Source organism: Panulirus ornatus, chromosome 9, assembly GCF_036320965.1.
Source record: "Panulirus ornatus isolate Po-2019 chromosome 9, ASM3632096v1, whole genome shotgun sequence".
Classification (NCBI taxonomy): domain Eukaryota; kingdom Metazoa; phylum Arthropoda; class Malacostraca; order Decapoda; family Palinuridae; genus Panulirus; species Panulirus ornatus.
Genome location: NC_092232.1, coordinates 33,892,367 through 33,910,452, shown reverse-complemented (window position 1 = coordinate 33,910,452; position 18,086 = coordinate 33,892,367).

Here is an 18,086-nt window from a genome sequence, read left to right as displayed (position 1 = left end):
AATCAAATTTATTATCATATAAAACTACCATCAGTATTGTATGTTACGTAAGGAAGACGTAAATAAACAAACTCCCAATATAAGCCTATAAAGACCCCTATTCTAACACCTAAGAGTTTAAGAAAGGTTAGGAACCCCTTAATTACTTGATATTTTCTGTGATAAATCAATTACCATTTTTCATTTTAGTTGCGTTTAGCACCGCTAGAGTAACCTGCATGTTTATTACTCGACGCTGCGCTGAACTTGATACTAGAAGAAGTGTGGGTATGTCACACCCTCCTGGTATATCATCATCTAGGACAAGAATATTGTCAGACTGTCAGACGTAGAGATAATGAAGGACGCTATGGTTGTGTCCGTCTCAGGAAGTGTTCGTTAGAGATGACGTTCCGTATGTATATAGAGTGTACAGTAGTGGCAGGCTGCCAGGCTCAGTCAAGTGTGGTAGGCATCATTATGTGTGTCAGGTTATCTTGATGCAAACTATATTTATCATTCGTTGTGTTGTGTACACTTTAAGTTCCACCTGTAGGTTGATACAGTCATCGCCGTTTCTTTAATCATGATCATGAAATCATCTGCATATATATGTAGGTGAGAGTCCAGTTCTATATCCAGTCCTTCTGGCAAATTAGTCTTAGATCAAAACAATTGTTACAAGACCGAGGCCTTACCATATCTCGTCTCATAACCTCAGGTCATTCTAACAAGATGCCACTACTATGCAGCCTCTGTTCTCTTCCTCCAGGATGCACATCTGTCTGGGGAACGAGTCTTCCCCTCAGGCCTTGTTGAAAACTCAACTTCTTCACCAGCCTAGTATGTGGGTGTAGTAGAGTCAAGCGGCTGCTGACGGACCCGGAACACACAGTTCACTCATCCATCTCTCTTACCTAAACCGGAACTTACTGGTTCATAGACGTCTACGAGATATCTCGTGAGTGGTCTTCCTTCTCTGTTATCCTGGTGTTAGTCACTTTAGTCTTCCGATGCAAGTGATCTTTCCCAGTATTGAGCGGACCACACTCGTCAGCGAGACGGCTCTGTAATCCGGGGTAATTTATCGAGCTCCTTTCGTTCTTAAAGATAAGTACGACGGTTGCGTTCTTCCGCTCCCGTGAACACTTCATTCTTTCCAGTGATGAGCCATATTCCAAGCCTCGTGTCGAGTGTTTCTGTACACGTTTTTCAGGACATAGGGAGAGATTTTCTTAAGGATCATGTTCCTGGTGTGGGTCAAGATCCTTTCGTAGTCTGTTTCTGTCACTCTTAACCTTTTCGATGTTTTCCTCTCCCTCTTCCTCATCGTATCTTACTGGTACTGGGATGATAGTGTCCTTCACTGGGGGTCACAATCTGAGCTTAATTCCCCGGATACATCATCTGGTCATCTTCTAAAGTTCCTTCTTCTGAATGTTGAAGTTTGATGAACAATTGTATTATCGACCCTTCACTCCTGATGAATTACTGGAGAGTTGTCATCTACTACCAGACAGGCCATCTGCTGCGTTCATATCCATACCTCCAGTCAGAACCTCACACTATACAGACTGGATTCTTGGCCACACTGAGATAGGGACGAGGTTAGGTTGCTTTTCAGCCTCTTTTAAGGCCTCTTGTTTTCGCTTTTTGACTGTTGTCTACTTTTATGACACTCCTCCCTTGGGCTGTTGGCTCTGATGTACACACGGTAAAAAAAATGTCTTACCTGAGGGTTCGAAGAATTTCGAAATGATCACTACGACTCGTGTTGTCTTGCTAAGGTTAGTGAACGTAATTGGGAGACACATTTCCTAATAATTATGATCACTTCACTGTACATCTCTTTACATCTAAATATAAAAACAATATAACTATCATTACAAATGACGGGAAATGCTGCTTAGCAACAGCTATATTACGATATGAAAATCAGAGCTACCGATGTGAGTCCAGACCAATGGGCATATCTGAAAATCTTTCGTCCGTCGTGTCATATTATTTCACACAATATTGGTAAGATATTTTTTTTCTATCGTGTGTAGACCCCAATGAATTCTATGCCGTCAGCAATTTCTAGCTCTGTATCCTTATTTGACAGAGTTTAGTCGAAAGCAGTTCGACTTATAAACTCTTCCAAATTGACCCGCTTGTCTTACATCGCAAAGTTGGTTCACTTCTCCTCTTCTATAGGTATAACTTTGGTTTTTGCACCCGAGAGCTGGCTGCTTGTGTGTCCCCACCATTAGCTAGACCTCACAATACTCGGCAAACTGCTGCGTCACATGATTACTGTGTGGCCGTTGGCAACTTAAGGGTGGGCCGCTTTGAAAACTGTTACTTTCCCTCCACCTCGAAGGTTTGGAACTCTCTACCCTCTCATGTCTTTCCCAATAACTACGTCCTGGCACGTTATAAAAAGACAGGTTTTTCACTTTCTTCAAAATTCGTAAATACTCTACCTTGTCTGCTCTTTTTCCCTTTCATTAACTTCGCTCTTAGTTAAGGCTCATCCTTGATGTGGACTTTTGTCCTTGACGAAAGCCTCCAAACTTTGAAAAAAGGAAAAAAGAAATACACTTTAGATATCAAAGGCGAGAATTTGAAGATTCGACAGAATAAAAGTAACATCTGTTGCTCAGATACTGTACAGAGAAGTGCCCACTGACTGGTAAGGTTACTATCATGTTGTGTTACAAATTCTTTAACTTCATTAAGGAAGCTGGCGTCTTCTGGACAGATGGACTGTAAATTAGGGTTGCGTCCGTATTGACTTAAACTGACGTAAACCACATTAAACGATTTATTTCTATTGATAAATTATACAGTAACATGCGAATTTTAAATTCATATTGTTTTCTCTTATGTGAAGGTTAGGTTAGGTTGGGTTAGGTTAGGTTAGGTTATGGTGGCATAGGTTAGGTTAATTAGGTTGGGTTATAGTTGCATAGGTTAGGTTAAGTTAGGTTATGGTGGCATAGGTTAGGTTAGGTTAGGTTATGGTGGCATAGGTTAAGTTAGGTTAAGGTGGCATAGGTTAGGTTAGGTTAGGTTATGGTGGCATAGGTTGGGTTAGGTTATGGTGGCATAGGTTAGGTTAGATTAGGTTATGGTGGCATAGGTTGGGTTAGGTTATGGTGGCATAGGTTAAGTTAGGTTATGGTGGCATAGGTTAGGTTAGATTAGGTTATGGTGGCATAGGTTGGGTTAGGTTATGGTGGCATAGGTTAAGTTAGGTTATGGTGGCATAGGTTAGGTTAGGTTAGGTTATGGTGGCATAGGTTGGGTTAGGTTATGGTGGCATAGATTAGTTTAATCTTTTGTGTTGTTTTCAATCTAATTTCTTCCACTAACTTCGTACTGGTCGAAAAAATCCCAAATGGTAATACACATGTTAGAAACTGTTACGATGAATCAAAAATTTCGCTTTATGTAATTTTCTTTCATAAAAGTTAGAAAAAAATTATTTTTAATATCTTTTAACCTGGGAAATATATAAGTATCTTTGATTTCGTTCTATCAATGAAATACATCGTCTATTTTCGTCATCACGTCACATGAAATACTTCCTTTGCTGGCTGCCGATCCTCTACTTGAGGCATTGACATAAAGTAAGCCATTGCACAATTATATATGATGATTATGATCAATCAAACATAGGATTCATATGTTCGTAAAGCCTGTATTAAGGTAGCATCACATGAACCATTGGACTGTTATCAAGCATTATTAGTCTCTGTGCTCACGTAAATCATCACTGAGGTTGATGCTGAAATGGCTTAGTGTTCACATAGACCCCCTTCAACAGAGAAGAGAGGGAGGGGAAAGATTTTCGCTAGCACAACAAAGCATGAAAACAGGCAAAAGACCAATATTAGATTTCGAACTGTACCGAAACACGTGTCGATAACAATTCAAATCCTGTTTAAAAAAAGGTGAGCATTTCAGTCTATGATTACAAGGAGGACCAGGAACAAGAAGCAATGTTCTCACCAGTGGAAGAGGAGGAGAAAATCCTGCTGAAACGCACATTGTATGTTTGAAAAGTCTCGACTTAAATGTTCCGAACACCGACGAAGCAGGCGATGGTGGGGGGTGGTCAACCGTGACGTCACTGCCCCTCAGGAATCCGGCGTGTGAAGACCCACACGTCAGTCACTGTAGTTAGTCCAGTGCAGCAACAGGCCTCTCTTATTGTGAACCTTCAGTTCACGGTAGTGTGGAAAAGATCCTTAGTTCTTGTGTCTGACATGTGTAAAGATTTCGTTGTCTCGTGCGTGATTCATCAGCTGTGTAACCAGAGAGTTGGATCAGTACCTCGACTATCTTCAGAAAGGCAAGTTACTTGTTCCATCTTTTTTCTATTATATTTTTGCGTGTTTTTAGTTGTATTGATTTTTGTTTTCAATGTCATAACCAGAAATCATGAAGTTGAACATTACCCAAGAAAATTCTACACAAATTGTCCTGATTAGTTGGAAGTGTTAACTACCGCTCTGCAATCCATACATCATGAGTTCGAATCCTGCAGTTTGTCCAGCATTCATCCACTTTTGGAGTGGTCAATAAAATGGGCACTTGGTTCAGGCTAAAGTATATATATATATATATATATATATATATATATATATATATATATATATATATATATATTTGTTTTTTATTCATTTATTATACTTTGTCGCTGTCTCCCGCTTTAGCGAGGTAGCGCAAGTAAACAGACGAAAGAATGGCCCAACCCACCCACATACACATGTATATACATAGGCGTCCACACACGCACTTATACATACCTATACATCTCAACTTATGCACACACACACACACACACACACACACATATATATATATATATATATATATATATATATATATATATATATATATATATATATATATATATATATGTATATATATATATATATATATATATATATATATATATATATATATATATATATATATATATATATATATATATTTATATGTATTTATATGTATATATATGTATTTATATGTATATATATTTATATGTATTTATATGTATTTAGGGAATCAGTGATGGATTGCGCAAAAGATGCTTGTGGCATGAGAAGAGTGGGAGATGGGTTGATTAGAAAGGGTAGTGAGTGGTGGGATGAAGAAGTAAGAGTATTAGTGAAAGAGAAGAGAGAGGCATTTGGACGATTTTTGCAGGGAAAAAATGCAATTGAGTGGGAGACGTATAAAAGAAAGAGACAGGAGGTCAAGAGAAAGGTGCAAGAGGTGAAAAAAAGGGCAAATGAGAGTTGGGGTGAGAGAGTATCATTAAATTTTAGGGAGAATAAAAAGATGTTCTGGAAGGAGGTAAATAAAGTGCGTAAGACAAGGGAACAAATGGGAACTTCAGTGAAGGGCGCAAATGGGGAGGTGATAACAAGTAGTGGTGATGTGAGAAGGAGATGGAGTGAGTATTTTGAAGGTTTGTTGAATGTGTTTGATGATAGAGTGGCAGATATAGGGTGTTTTGGTCGAGTGGTGTGCAAAGTGAGAGGGTTAGGGAAAATGATTTGGTAAACAGAGAAGAGGTAGTAAAAGCTTTGCGGAAGATGAAAGCTGGCAAGGCAGCAGGTTTGGATGGTATTGCAGTGGAATTTATTAAAAAAGGGGGTGACTGTATTGTTGACTGGTTGGTAAGGTTATTTAATGTATGTATGACTCACGGTGAGGTGCCTGAGGATTGGCGGAATGCGTGCATAGTGCCATTGTACAAAGGCAAAGGGGATAAGAGTGAGTGCTCAAATTACAGAGGTATAAGTTTGTTGAGTATTCCTGGTAAATTATATGGGAGGGTATTGATTGAGAGGGTGAAGACATGTACAGAGCATCAGATTGGGGAAGAGCAGTGTGGTTTCAGAAGTGGTAGAGGATGTGTGGATCAGGTGTTTGCTTTGAAGAATGTATGTGAGAAATACTTAGAAAAGCAAATGGATTTGTATGTAGCATTTATGGATCTGGAGAAGGCATATGATAGAGTTGATAGAGATGCTCTGTGGAAGGTATTAAGAATATATGATGTGGGAGGCAAGTTGTTAGAAGCAGTGAAAAGTTTTTATCGAGGATGTAAGGCATGTGTACGTGTAGGAAGAGAGGAAAGTGATTGGTTCTCAGTGAATGTAGGTTTGCGGCAGGGGTGTGTGATGTCTCCATGGTTGTTTAATTTGTTTATGGATGGGGTTGTTAGGGAGGTGAATGCAAGAGTTTTGGAAAGAGGGGCAAGTATGAAGTCTGTTGGGGATGAGAGAGCTTGGGAAGTGAGTCAGTTGTTGTTCGCTGATGATACAGCGCTGGTGGCTGATTCATGTGAGAAACTGCAGAAGCTGGTGACTGAGTTTGGTAAAGTGTGTGAAAGAAGAAAGTTAAGAGTAAATGTGAATAAGAGCAAAGTTATTCGGTACAGTAGGGTTGAGGGCCAAGTCAATTGGGAGGTGAGTTTGAATGGAGAAAAACTGGAGGAAGTGAAGTGTTTTAGATATCTGGGAGTGGATCTGGCAGCGGATGGAACCATGGAAGCGGAAGTGGATCATAGGGTGGGGGAGGGGGCGAAAATTCTGGGAGCCTTGAAGAATGTGTGGAAGTCGAGAACATTATCTCGGAAAGCAAAAATGGGTATGTTTGAAGGAATAGTGGTTCCAACAATGTTGTATGGTTGCGAGGCGTGGGCTATGGATAGAGTTGTGCGCAGGAGGATGGATGTGCTGGAAATGAGATGTTTGAGGACAATGTGTGGTGTGAGGTGGTTTGATCGAGTAAGTAACGTAAGGGTAAGAGAGATGTGTGGAAATAAAAAGAGCGTGGTTGAGAGAGCAGAAGAGGGTGTTTTGAAATGGTTTGGACACATGGAGAGAATGAGTGAGGAAAGATTGACCAAGAGGATATATGTGTCGGAGGTGGAGGGAACGAGGAGAAGAGGGAGACCAAATTGGAGGTGGAAAGATGGAGTGAAAAAGATTTTGTGTGATCGGGGCCTGAACATGCAGGAGGGTGAAAGGAGGGCAAGGAATAGAGTGAATTGGAGCGACGTGGTATACCGGGGTTATGTGCTGTCAGTGGATTGAATCAGGGCATGTGAAGCGTCTGGGGTAAACCATGGAAAGCTGTGTAGGTATGTATATTTGCGTGTGTGGACATATGTATATACATGTGTATGGGGGTGGGTTGGGCCATTTCTTTCGTCTGTTTCCTTGCGCTACCTCGCAAACGCGGGAGACAGCGACAAAGCAAAAAAAAAAAAAAAATATATATATATATACACACAGCCATATGCATATATACACATTTACATAATTCATACTGTCTGCCCTTATTCATTTCTGTCGCCTCCCCGCCACACATGTAATGATACCCCCCCCCCCTCATGTGCGCGAGGTAGCACAAGGAAAAGACAAAAAAGGCCACAATCATTCACACTCAGTCTCTAGCTGTCATGTATAATGCACAGAAACCACAGCTCCCTTTCCACATCCAGGCACCACGGACCTCTCCATGGTTTACCCCAGACGCTTCACATGCCCTGGTTCAATCCATTGACAGCACGTCGACCCCGGTATACCACATCGTTCCAATTCACTCTATTCCTTGCACGCCTTTCACCCTCCTACATGTTCAGGCCCGATCACTCAAAATCTTTTTCACTCCATCTTTCCACCTCCAATTTGGTCTCCCACTTCTCGTTCCCTCCATCTCTGATACATATATCCTCTTTGTCAATCCTTCCTTACTCATTCTCTCCATGTACCCAAATCATTTCAGAACACCCTCTTCTACTCTCTCAATCACACTCTTTTTATTACCAAACATCTCTCTTACCCTTTCATTACTTACTCGATCAAACCACCTCACACCACATATTGTCCTCAAACATCTCATTTCCAGCACATCCATCCTCCTCCGCACAACTCTATCTATAGCCCACGCCTCGCAACCATACATCATTGTCGGAACCACTATTCCTTCAAATATACCCATTTTTGCTTTACGAGATAACGTTCTCGCCTTCCACACATTTTTCAACGCAACCAAAACTTTCGCCCCCTCCCCCACCCTATGACTCACTTCCGCTTCCATGGTTCCATCCGCTGCCAAATCCACTTCCAGATATCTAAAACACTTCACTTCCTCCAGTTTTTCTCCATTCAACCTTACCTTCCAATTGACTTGTTTCTCAACCCTACTGTACCTAATAACCTTGCTCTTATTCACATTTACTCTCAGCTTTCTTCTTTCATACACTATCCCGAACTCAGTCACCCACTTCCGCAGTTTCTCACCCGAATCAATCACCAGCGCTGTATCATCAGCGAACAACAACTGACTCACTTCCCAAGATCTCTCATCCACAACAGACTGCATACTTGCCCCTCTCTCCAAAACTCTTGCATTCACCTCCCTAACAACCCCATCCATAAACAAATTAAACAACCATGGAGACATCACACACCCCTGCCGCAAACCTACATTCACTGAGAACCAATCACTTTCCTCTCTTCCTACTTGTACACATGCCTTACATCCTCGATAAAAACTTTTCACTACTTCTAACAACTTGCCTCCCACACCATATATTCTTAATACCTTCCACAGAGAATCTCTGTCAACTCTATCAAATACTTTCTCCAGATCCATAAATGCTACATACAAATCCATTTGCTTTTCTAAGTATTTCTCACATACATTCTTCAAAGCAAACACCTGATCCACACATCTTCTATCACTTCTGAAACCACGCTGCTTTTCCCCAGTCTGATGCTCGGTACATGCCTTCACCCTCTCAATCAATACCCTCCCATATAATTTCCCAGGAATACTTAACAAACTTATACCTATGTAATTTGAGCCCTCACCTTTATCCCATTTGCCTTTGTACAATGGGACTATGCAAGCATTCCGCCAATTCTCAAGCAGACTATGAGTCATACATACATTGAATAACCTTACCGAACAGTGAAGACCACAGTCACCCCCTTTTTTTTTTTTTTTAATAAATTCCACTGCAGTACCATCCAAACCCGCTGTCTTGCCGGCCTCCATCTTCCGCAGAGCTTTTACTACCTCTTCTCTGTTCACCAAATCATTCTCCCTAACCCTCTCACTTTGCACACCACCTCGACCAAAACACCCTATATCTGCCACTCTATCGTCACACACATTCAACAAACCTTCAAAATACTCACTCGATCTCCTTCTCACATCACCACTACTTGTTATCACCTCCCCATTAGCCCCCTTCACTGATGTTTCCATTTGTTCCCTTGTCTTACGCACCTTATTTACTTCCTTCCAAAACATCGTTTTATTCTCCCTAAAAGTCAATGATACTCTCTCACGCTAACTCACATTTTCCCTCTTTTTCACCTCTTGCACCTTTCTCTTGACCTTCTACCTGTTTCTGTTATACATCTCCCAGTCATTTCCATTACTTCCCTGCAAAAATCGTCCAAATGCCTCTCTCCTCTTTCACTAATAATCTTACTTCTTCAACCCACCACTTGCTACCGTTTCTCATCTGCCCACCTCCCTCGCTTCTTATGCCACAAGCATCTTTTGTGCAAGCCATCACTGCTTCCCTAAATACATCCCATACCTCCCCCGCTCCCCTTACGTCCTTTGTTCTCACCTTTTTCTATTCTGTACTCAGTCTCTCCTGGTACTTCCTCACACAAGTCTCCTTCCCAAGCTCACTTACTCTCACCACTCTTCACCCCAACATTCTCTCTTCTTTTCTGAAAACCTCCTCAAATCTTCACCTTCGCCTCCACAAGATAATGATCAGACATCCCTCCAGTTGCACCTCCCAGCACATCAACATCGAAAAGTCTCTCTTTCGCGCGCCTATCAATTAACACGTAATCCAATAACCCTCTCTAGCCATCTCTCCTACTCACATACGTATACTTATGTATATCTCTCTTTTTAAACCAGGTTTTCTCAATTACCAGTCCTTTCTCAGCGCACAAATCTACAAGCTCTTCACCATTTCCATTTACAACACTGAATACCCCATGTACACTAATTATTCCCTCAACTGCCACATTACTCACCTTTACATTCACATCACCCATCACTATAACCCGGTCTCGTGCATCAAAACTACTAACACACTCACTCAGCTGCTCCCAAAACACTTGCCTCTCATGATCTTTCTTCTAATGCCCAGGTGCATATGCACCAATAATCATCCATCTCTCTCCATCAACTTTCAGTTTTACCCATATCAATCTAGAGTTTATTTTCTTACACTCTATCACATACTCCCACAACTTCTGTTTCAGGAGTAGTGCTACTCCTTCCCTTGCTCTTGTCCTCTCACCAACCCCTGACTTTACTCCAATGACATTCCCAAACTACTCTTCCCCTTTACCCTTGAGCTTCGGTTCACCCAGAGCCAGAACATCCAGGTTCCTTTCCTCAAACATACTACCTGTCTCTCCTTTATTCTCCTCTTGGTTACATCCACACATATTTGGACACACCAATTTGAGCCTTCAAGGAGGATGAGCACTCCCCGCGTGACTCCTTCCTCTGTTTCCCCTTTTAGAAAGTTAAAATACAAGGAGGGGGAGGGGGGTTGCCCCCCGCTCTCGTCCCTTTTAGTCGCCTTCTACACGTGAGGAATGCGTGGGAAGTATTCTTTCTCCCCTATCCCCAGGGATAATATATATATATATATATATATATATATATATATATATATATATATATATATATATATATATATATATATATATATATATTTTTTTTTTTTTTTTTCTTTTTTTTTTCAAACTATTCGCCATTTCCCGCGTTAGCGAGGTAGCGTTAAGAACGGAGAGCTGGGCCATTGAGGGAATATCCTCACCTGGCCCCCTTCTCTGTTCCTTGTTTTGGAAAATTAAAAAAAAAATTGAGAGGGGAGGATTTCCAGCCCCCCGCTCCCTTCCCTTTTAGTCGCCTTCTACGACACGGAGGGAATACGTGGGAAGTATTCTTTCTCCCCTATCCCCAGGGATAATATATATATATATATATATATATATATATATATATATATATATATATATATATATATATATATATATATATATATATATATGTGGCATGAGAAGAGTGGGAGGTGGGTTGATTAGAAAGGGTAGTGAGTGGTGGGATGAAGAAGTAAGATTATTAGTGAAAGAGAAGAGAGAGGCATTTGGACGATTTTTTCAGGGAAAAAATGCAATTGAGTGGGAGATGTATAAAAGAAAGAGACAGGAGGACAAGAGAAAGGTGCAAGAGGTGAAAAAGAGGGCAAAGGAGAGTTGGGGTGAGAGAGTATCATTAAACTTTAGGGAGAATAAAAAGATGTTCTGGAAGGAGGTAAATAAAGTGCGTAAGACAAGGGAGCAAATGGGAACTTCAGTGAAGGGCGCAAATGAGGAGGTGATAACAAGTAGTGGTGATGTGAGATGGAGATGGAGTGAGTATTTTGAAGGTTTGTTGAATGTGTTTGATGATAGAGTGGCAGATATAGGGTGTTTTGGTCGAGTGGTGTGCAAAGTGAGAGGGTTAGGGAAAATGATTTGGTAAACAGAGAAGAGGTAGTAAAAGCTTTGCGGAAGATGAAAGCTGGCAAGGCAGCAGGTTTGGATGGTATTGCAGTGGAATTTATTAAAAAAGGGGGTGACTGTATTGTTGACTGGTTGGTAAGGTTATTTAATGTATGTATGACTCATGGTGAAGTGCCTGAGGATTGGCGGAATGCGTGCATAGTGCCATTGTACAAAGGCAAAGGGGATAAGAGTGAATGCTCAAATTACAGAGGTATAAGTTTGTTGAGTATTCCTGGCAAATTATATGGGAGGGTATTGATTGAGAGGGTGAAGGCATGTACAGAGCATCAGATTGGGGAAGAGCAGTGTGGTTTCAGAAGTGGTAGAGGATGTGTGGATCAGGTGTTTGCTTTGAAGAATGTATGTGAGAAATACTTAGAAAAGCACATGGATTTGTATGTAGCATTCATGGATCTGGAGAAGGCATATGATAGAGTCGATAGAGATGCTCTGTGGAAGGTATTAAGAATATATGGTGTGGGAGGCAAGTTGTTAGAAGCAGTGAAAAGTTTTTATCGAGGATGTAAGGCATGTGTACGTGTAGGAAGAGAGGAAAGTGATTGGTTCTCAGTGAATGTAGGTTTGCGGCAGGGGTGTGTGATGTCTCCATGGTTGTTTAATTTGTTTATGGATGGGGTTGTTAGGGAGGTGAATGCAAGAGTTTTGGAAAGAGGGGCAAGTATGAAGTCTGTTGTGGATGAGAGAGCTTGGGAAGTGAGTCAGTTGTTGTTCGCTGATGATACAGCGCTGGTGGCTGATTCATGTGAGAAACTGCAGAAGCTGGTGACTGAGTTTGGTAAAGTGTGTGAGAGAAGAAAGTTAAGAGTAAATGTGAATAAGAGCAAGGTTATTCGGTACAGTAGGGTTGAGGGTCAAGTCAAGTGGGAGGTAAGTTTGAATGGAGAAAAACTGCAGCGGATGGAACCATGGAAGCGGAATTGAATCATAGGGTGGGGGAGGGGGCGAAAATTCTGGGAGCCTTGAAGAATGTGTGGAAGTCGATAACATTATCTCGGAAAGCAACAATGGGTATGTTTGAAGGAATAGTGGTTCCAACAATGTTGTATGGTTACGAGGCGTGGGCTATGGATAGAGTTGTGCGGAGGAGGGCGGATGTGCTGGAAACGAGATATCTGAGGACAATGTGTGGTGTGAGGTGGTTTGATCGAGTAAGTTATGTAAGGGTAAGAGAGATGTGTGGAAATAAAAAGAGCGTGGTTGAGAGAGCAGAAGAGGGTGTTTTGAAATGGTTTGGGCACATGAAGAGAATGAGTGAGGAAAGATTGACCAAGAGGATATATGTGTCGGAGGTGGAGGGAACGAGGAGAAGTGGGAGACCAAATTGGAGGTGGAAAGATGGAGTGAAAAAGATTTTGTGTGATCCGGACCTGAACATGCAGGAGGGTGAAAGGCGGGCAAGGAATAGAGTGAATTGGATCGATGTGGTATACCGGGGTTGACGTGCTGTCAATGGATTGAATCAGGGCATGTGAAGCGTCTGGGGTAAACCATGGAAAGTTCTGTGGGGCCTGGATGTGGAAAGGGAGCTGTGGTTTCGGGCATTATTGCGTGACAGCTGGAGACTGAGTGTGAACGAATGGGGCCTTTGTTGCCTTTTTCTAGTGCTACCTCGCACACATGAGGGGGGAGGGGGATGGTATTCCATTTGTGGCAAGGTGGCGATGGGAATGAATAGGGGCAGGCAGTGTGAATTGTGTGCATGGGTATATATGTATGTGTCTGTGTGTGTATATATATGTGTACATTGAGATGTATAGGTATGTATATTTGCGTGTGTGGGCGTGTGTGTGTGTACATTGTGTATGGGGGTGGGTTGTGCCATTTCTTTCCTCTGTTTCCTTGCGCTACCTCGCAAACGCGGGAGACAGCGACAAAGCAAAATGAAAATAAATAAATAAATGAATATATATATATATATATATATATATATATATATATATATATATATATATATATATATATATATATATATATATATATATATATATATATATATTCTATTTCTATATTGTTTACCTTTATCGCTGTCTCCCGCGGTAGCGAGGTGGAGCAAGGAAACATACGAAACAGTTTTTATCCATTCAAACTTACCTCTCAATTGATTTGTCCTTCAACCCTACTGTACCTAATAACCTTCCTCATATTCTCATTTACTCTCAGCTCTCTTCTTTCATACACTTTACCAAACTCAGTGCCCAGTTTCTCCGTTTTCTTACCCGAATAGGCCACCACCGTTGTATCATCAGCGAACAACAACTGAATCACTTCCCTAGCTCTCTCATCCACAACAGACTGCATACTTGCCCCTTCTTTCAAAACTCTTGCATTCACCTCCCTAACAACCCCATCCATAAACAAATTAAACAACCATGGAGACATCACGCACCCCTGTCGCAAACCAACATTCTCTGAGAACCAATCACTTACCCCTCTTCCTACTCGTACCCATGCCTTACATCCTCGATAAAAACTTTTCACTGCTCCTAACAACTTGCCTCCAACACCGTATAGTCTTAATACCTTCCACAGAGCATCTCTATCAACTCTATCATATGCCTTCTCAAGAGCCATAAATGCTACATACAAATCCATTTGCTTTTTTAAGTATTTCTCACACATTCTTCAAAGCAAACACCTGATTCACACATCCTTTAACACTTCTGAAACCACACTGTTCTTCCCCAACCTGATGCTCTGTACATGACCTCGCCCTCTCAATCAATACCCTTCCTTATAGTTTCCCAGGAATACTCAACAAACTTATACCTCTGTAATTTGAGCACTCACTTTCATCCCCTTTGCCTTTGTACAAAGGCACTATGCACGCATTCCGCCAATCCTTAGGCAACTCACCATGAATCATACATACATCGAATAACCTTACCAACCAGTCAACAATACAACAATATAGTCACCCCCTTTTTTAATAGATTCCACTGCAATACTATCCAAACCGATGCCTTGCCGGCTTTCATCTTCCGCAAAGCTTTTACTACCTCTTCTCTGTTTACTAAATAATTCTTCCCAACCCTCTCACTTTGCACACCACCTCCACTAAAATACCCTATATCTGCCACTCTATCATCAAACACATTCAACAAACCTTCAAAGTACTCACTCCATCTCCTTCTCACATCACCACGACTTGTTATCACCTCCCCATTAGCCCCCTCCACTGATGTTCCCATTTGTTCCCTTGTCTTACGCACTTTATCTACCTCCTTCCAAAACATCTTTTTATTCTCCCGAAGATTTAATGATACTCTCTTACCCCAACTCTCATTTGCTCTCTTTTTCACCTCTTGCACCTTTCTCTTGACATCCTGCCTCTTTCTTTTATACATGTCCCAGTCCTTTGCATTATTTCCTTGCAAAACTCGTCCAAATGCCTCTCTCTTCTCTTTCACTAATAATCTTACTTCTTCATCCCACCATTCACTACCCTCTCTAATCTGCCCACCTCCCACCCTTCTCATGCCACATGCATCTTTTGCGCAAGCCATCACTGCTTCCCTAAATACATCCCATTCCTCCCCCACTCCCCTTACGTCCTTTGTTCTCACCTTTTTCCATTCTGTACTCAGTCTCTCCTGGTACTTCCTTACACAAGTCTCCTTCCCAAGCTCGCTTAATCTCACCACTCTCTTCACCCCAATATTCTCTCTTCTTTTCTGAAAACCTCTACAAATCTTCACCTTCGCCTTCACAAGATAATGATCAGTTGAACCTCTCAGCACATTAACATCCGAAAGTATCTCTTTCGCGCGCCTATCAATTAACACGTAATCCAGTAATGCTCTCTGGTCATCTCTCCCACTTACATATGTATACTTATGTATATCTCTCTTTTTAAACCAGGTATTCCCAATCGCCAGTCCTTTTTCAGCACATCAATCTACAAGCTCTTCACCATTTCCATTTACAACACTAAACACCCCATGTACACCAATTATTCCCTCAACTGCCACATTACTCACCTTTGCATTTAAATCACCCATCACTATAACCCGGTCTCGTGCATCAAAACTACTAACACACTGACTCATGTGCTCCCAAAACACTTGCCTCTCATAATCTTTGTTCTCATGCCCAGTTGCATATAAACCAACAATCATCTATCTCTCTCCATCTACTTTCAGTTTTACATATATCAATCTAGAGTTTACTTTCTTACACCCATAATGTATATATATATGTATATATATCCCCTTTCTAAAAAGGGAAACAGAAGAAGGAGTCACGCGGGGAGTGCTCATCCTCCTCGAAGGCTCAGATTGGGGTGTCTAAATGTGTGTGGATGTAACCAAGATGAGAAAAAAGGAGAGATAGGTAGTATGTTTGAGGAAAGGAACCAGGATGTTTTGGCTCTGAGTGAAACGAAGCTCAAGGGTAAAGGGGAAGAGTGGTTTGGGAATGTCTTTGGAGTAAAGTCAGGAGTTAGTGAGAGGACAAGAGCAAGGGAAGGAGTAGCACTACTCCTGAAACAGGAGTGGTGGGAGTATGTGATAGAGTGTAAGAAAGTAAACTCTAGATTGATATGGGTAAAACTGAAAGTTGATGGAGAGAGATGGGTGATTATTGGTGCATATGCACCTGGGCATGAGAAGAAAGATCATGAGAGGCAAGTGTTTTGGGAGCAGATGAGTGAGTGTGTTAATGGTTTTGATGCACGAGATCGGGTTATAGTGATGGGTGATTTGAACGCAAAGGTGAGTAATGTAGCAGTTGAGGGAATAATTGGTATACATGGGGTATTCAGTGTTGTAAATGGAAATGGTGAAGAGCTTGTAGATTTATGTGTTGAAAAAGGACTGGTGATTGGGAATACCTTATTTAAAAAGAGAGATATGCATAAGTATGCGTATGTAAGTAGGAGAGATGGCCAGAGAGCGTTATTGGATTACGTGTTAATTGATAGGCGCGCGAAAGAGAGATTTTTGGATGTTAATGTGCTGAGAGGTGCAACTGGAGGGATGTCTGATCATTATCTTATGGAGGTGAAGGTGAAGATTTGTAGAGTTTTTCAGAAAAGAAGAGAGAATGTTGGGGTGAAAATAGTTTTGAGAGTAAGTGAGCTTGGGAAGGAGACTTGTGTGAGGAAGTACCAGGAGAGACTGAGTACAGAATGGAAAAAGGTGAGAACAAAGGACGTAAGGGGAGTGGGGGAGGAATGGGATGTATTTAGGGAAGCAGTGATGGCTTGTACAAAAGATGCTTGTGGCATGAGAAGGGTGGGAGGTGGGCAGATTAGAAAGGGTAGTGAGTGGTGGGATGAAGAAGTAAGATTATTAGTGAAAGAGAAGAGAGAGGCATTTGGATGAGTTTTGCAGGGAAATAATGCAAAGGACTGGGAGATGTATAAAAGAAAGAGGCAGGAGGTCAAGAGAAAGGTGCAAGAGGTGAAAAAGAGGGCAAATGAGAGTTGGGGTTAGAGAGTATCATTAAATTTTAGGATGAATAAAACGATGTTTTGGAAGGAGGTAGATGAAGTGCGTAAGACAAGGGAACAAATGGGAACTTCAGCGAAGGGGGCTAATGGGGAGGTGATAACAAGTAGTGGTGATGTGAGAAGGAGATGGAGTGAGTATTTTGAAGGTCTGTTGAATGTGTTTCATGATAGAGTGGCAGATATAGGGTGTTTTGGTCGAGGTGGTGTGCAAAGTGAGAGGGTAAGGGAAAATGATTTAGTAAACAGAGAACAGGTAGTAACAGCTTTGCGGAAGATGAAAGCCGGCAAGGCAGCGGGTTTGGATGGTATTTCAGTGGAATTTATTAAAAAAGGGGGTGACTGTATTGTTGACTGGTTGGTAAGGTTATTTAATGTATGTATGATTCATGATGAGGGGCCTGAGGATTAGTGGAATGCTTGCATAGTCCCATTTTACAAAGGCAAAGGGGATAAGAGTGAGTGCTCAAGTTACAGAGGTATAAGTTTGTTGAGTATTCCTGGTAAATTATATGGGAGGGTATTGATTGAGAGGGTGAAGGCATGTACAGAGCATCAGATTGGGGAAGAGCAGTGCGGTTTCAGAAGTGGTAGAGGATGTGTGAATCAGGTGTTTGCTTTGAAAAATGTATGTGAGAAATGTTTAGAAAAGCAAATGGATTTGTATGTAGCATTTATGGATCTGGAGAAAGCATATGACAGAGTTGATAGAGATGCTCTGTGGAAGGTATTAAGGATATATGGTGTGGGAGGCAAGTTGTTAGAAGCAGTGAAAAGTTTTTATCGAGGATGTAAGGCATGTGTACGTGTGGGAAGAGAGGAAAGTGATTGGTTCTCAGTGAATGTAGGTTTGCGGCAGGGGTGTGTGATGTCTCCATGGTTGTTTAATTTGTTTATGGATGGGGTTGTTAGGGAGGTGAATGCAAGAGTTTTGGAGAGTGGGGCAAGTATGCAGTCTGTTGTGGATGAGAGAGCTTGGGAAGTGAGTCAGTTGTTGTTCGCTGATGATACAGCGCTGGTGGCTGATTCAT